This window comes from Gastrolobium bilobum, unplaced genomic scaffold, assembly GCF_033153095.1.
Source record: "Gastrolobium bilobum isolate Gb01-03AN ecotype WA unplaced genomic scaffold, APGP_CSIRO_Gbil_v1 utg304588, whole genome shotgun sequence".
Lineage (NCBI taxonomy): Eukaryota > Viridiplantae > Streptophyta > Magnoliopsida > Fabales > Fabaceae > Gastrolobium > Gastrolobium bilobum.
In genome coordinates, this window is record NW_026899164.1 from 71,127 (window position 1) to 75,075 (window position 3,949).

The following is a 3,949-nucleotide window of genomic DNA, read 5'->3' on the forward strand; positions in this document are numbered from 1 at the left end:
AGAACTTTGGCTTCTCCTTTCAGGAACAGACCAGACAGGGGAGTAATCCTCCCTCCTGTAGCACCAAATTTTGAACTGAAACCTATCATGTTTCACATGATTAGGGAAGCAGGGTTCTTCAATGGACTCCCTGCAGAAGATCCTTTCACACACCTCACAACATTCTAAGATATATGTGATAATTTTAAAGCTGAGAGTGTGACAGAGGAAAGCATGAGAATGAGGTTGTTCCCTCACTCGTTGGGCTTAAAGGCAAAAACATGGATGAAAACTCTCACCCCTGGGTCAATCCACACATGGGAGGAGCTATCTAACAACTTCATAGAGAGGTTTTTCCCTATGTCTCGACAAGCTGATGTTAGGGCAGAAATCTCTAACTTCGGAATGTTTTATGGAGAAAATCTCTATGAAGCATGAGAGAGATATAAGGACATCATCAGGAAATGTCCAAACCATGTGGTAAAGAGTTGAGGAGTGTTACAATCTTTCTATAAGGGACTTGACCATACTTCTCAATCTCACTTAGATTTTGCTGTAGGAGGATATTTCTTTAGAGGAACACTTGAATCCAGGTATGAAATCATAGAAGGAACTGCTGAAAGATGTCTTCAATGGCCAATAGACAGGGTGAGCCCAGTAAGGAAGCCAGGCATGCTAGAACTGGATAAACAAACCACCATGGAAGCCCAGCTGGCATCACTCATGAATGAAGTGAAGAACCTGAAAGCTGACCAATCAGCACCAAGGATGGAAGTCTTACAACTCACAGCAGCTGAGACAGAACCATGCTCAGCCTGTGGTGACCTTCATAACTCAACAGACTGCCCATCCACTGCATTGGTGTGTTATGCAGAAAATTTTGGCAACAGGAACTTCACCAGAGACAATCAACAAGCAGGACGCAATACAAATTCAAGCCCTAGAGGAACTATCATTAAGGATCAGAACCACAACACCCAATGGAAGCCACCCATGAACCAAAGCCCATTCAACAATCAACAGCAGTATCAGCAAGGCAGCAGCAGTGGAACATTTGAAGAAAAGAGAAACAACTATGTTGCGTTCCATAGAGAGGACCAACGTATCAACACCCTGCAAAATTATGTCAAGGAATATGTCACCAGAAATGATGCAGTGGTCAGGAACATTGAGTCCCATCTGGGACAGATTGCTGCCAATCTCCAAACAAGAACACCAGAATCACTACCAGGGGACACTGAAGTTCCCTCGACCACTTCTGAAGCAACTTGAGAGGTAAGTACCATGTCTAGCTAAAGACATTAAACTAAGCGCTGACTGGGAGGCAACCCAGTGGTTACATTTGCTCTATGACAAAGAGCAAAGTTTTGGGGTGGTTACTGTTAAACACATAGCTCCCATAAAGGAGGGAACGTCTGATGTTCCACTCCAGAAAGTCCAAATAAAGTACGTTCTGTTCCACGAACGTAGTTTTGGGGTGGTCCCTGACCGCACAATCGCAATTAATTTTTTTATTTTATATTTTATTTTTGCAAACTTAACATTTTAATAAATAATAAGTAATAGGTGATAGGTTAGTACGTTCCCTTTTCCTTAGTTATATTAAATCTCCAATTAAACACTTTTATATGTTTCCTTTTCTTTCCTTTTATTTAGTTAATTATTTATTAGTTAGGAAAAGACAAAGAGAACGTTCCCTGGGTTAGGAGATAAGAGTGACTGGGACACCTGTCCCTGCTGAGTCACTTAAAAAGATACGCAGCCATATCTAATTTGCATTCATTACAAATCTTGGAAACGTGCTCAGCAAAAGCAACCGTCTCCTCAACCATTAAGACAACTGCACCCTTTTCTTTTCCCTCTCTCCCACGTCTTGACCTAAATCGTTCCATCTCCCCCCACTCATCATCATCAGTTACAAACCAGTAACTGCTGACCACTCGTTCTGTAACGTCCCTATTCCACTACCTCCTCAACCTCCTCTCCTTAACCTCCACGTCCCGGAAACTCTTCTTTTACTCCTCCATTGTCTATTTAAACTCAGTCACTGCTTCCTTTGAGTTTTACTATTTCCATTCAACTCAGAACCTTTTCTTCCTCTGCATTGTGCCCTAACCTCCTTTCTGCTAAAAATGACTAAGTTTTCGATCAAGGTGACTCCTGTGGCCAACCGTGGCAAAGAACCAGAACTCACCGAACCCATCATTCATCTATATCTAGAGAGGAACATCTCCTTGCAGCAGGAAAAATTGGTTCTGCCCTCATTTGTGAAGCAGTCCTTAATCAAGCTCCAGTGGCTGCGTTTTGCCACTGATGACCGTGAAGTGAATGTCTCCATAGTGGGAGAATTCCTGTACCAGACAAGGAGGCTGCCCGAAGAAGATGCCCCTGATGTGGTCACAGTGAGGGGAAAACAAGTATCATTTTCCCCCCACTGATGTCCAGGAAGTGCTCTACCTCCCCACCGTCACCAACTGTCCGTACCATAAGTACTTGGACAGTAGGGAGGTATTCTTCTTCAAAAAGGTCCTGAAACAAACAGTAGCCCTCGACAAACCCAACTACTACAAAGGGTCCCTCTGCAAGGGGAGCATGAAGGACATAGCCAGGTTTTGGGCACTGTTTGCAAATTCCAACATCACTCCCACCACTCATGAAGCCTCTGCTAGTTGGGGGCTGCAAGTCCAAATCTACTACATCATTAAGCACATTCCTTCTGATGAGTAACCCTCATCTATAACATCCTGAAGAAGGACATGAGAAAGACCACAGTCTGCCTCCCTTTCCTCATCACCAAGCTCTGTTTGAAAGCTGGTGTAGAGGAACACCCAGATGACATCACACGGGTGGCATCTATCATTGATGCTAAGACCTGGAACGGTCTTAAAAGCACTTACATTGACACCACCCAACCTATTCCTGTCAATCTCAGACGCTCCCCCACCAGTGATGATGAAGAGGAAACCCCTGTGGTTTCACGGAAGAAGGCCACCAAGACGACTCCTTCAAAATCTTCCTCTTCTGCCCACGTTCCAACAAGCAGAACCGTCCCTCCTCCCACCAAGGTAAAGAAGGATGCCCCTGTTGCTACTGATGGCAAACAAGGAAAAAAGAAATCTCCTGCCAAAGCTCCCCCAAGAAAGGGAGAACGTTCGAGCCAGAGGCTAAAGAGGGTCCTCAACAGCAACATGCTAGAGGGAGCATCCTCTGCAAAACCTATCACCCTCTCTGACAAGGAGGAGGAGAGTGAAGACAAATGAGCCTTTGGCAAAAAGGCTGAAGGCTGGCAGAATGTCAGCACCCAAACCAGCTGCCAAAGAGACGTCCCCAAGCAGCTCAGACTCTACATTTTCTGACATTTCATCCCCACCACCTGCTCACTCTCCACTAAGACAAATCACCCCACAACTTTCTCCTAGGCAGCAGCAAGGAGAGAGAAGAACATAAAAAGAAGCAGCATCTGCTGCAGAGACATCAATGGCTGAGCAAGAGGCTCAACCACAGAAGAAAAATGACAGAGGAAAGGAGATTCTCATAGAACCCCCTAAGAAGAAAGCAAAGACAACAGGCCCTAGGCAGATCAATCTGGGAGGTCCTCTGCCATACCCTGTCATCCGTCCCGATACTTCTGGGGACGAAGCTCTTGCCAGAGCCTTGGCAGAAGAAGAAGGGATGGCAATTCCTCCACTGATGGAGGAACAAGTTGTGACCATGCCCTCATCATCCAGACCACCAGTGGATGAACCCAGCACAACACTCGTTGTGCCTTCTACTGTTGGCAGTAGCCAGCAGAAGAAGCAACCTACTTCATCCCCTACTACAGCAATCCCCATTGCTGCCAGAAGAAAATCACAAATTGGGATTGCTGAAATCTTTGAAATGCCGGGGGAGAAGCTAGAAAAACGGTTGCCAGCAAAGAAATCCGTTCCCCAACTTGACATGACAAGCACCAATGCAGAGCTGCAGGCTC

General features: G+C 45.5%; 1 non-coding gene across 1 annotated transcript; it reads right to left on the minus strand.

The window, feature by feature from the left end:
* Positions 1-354: 354 nt before the first annotated feature.
* LOC133287944 (small nucleolar RNA R71) lies at positions 355-461 on the minus strand. The gene has a single exon (XR_009748299.1). It is a non-coding gene; the product is annotated as a small nucleolar RNA R71 (small nucleolar RNA).
* Positions 462-3,949: the final 3,488 nt, after the last annotated feature.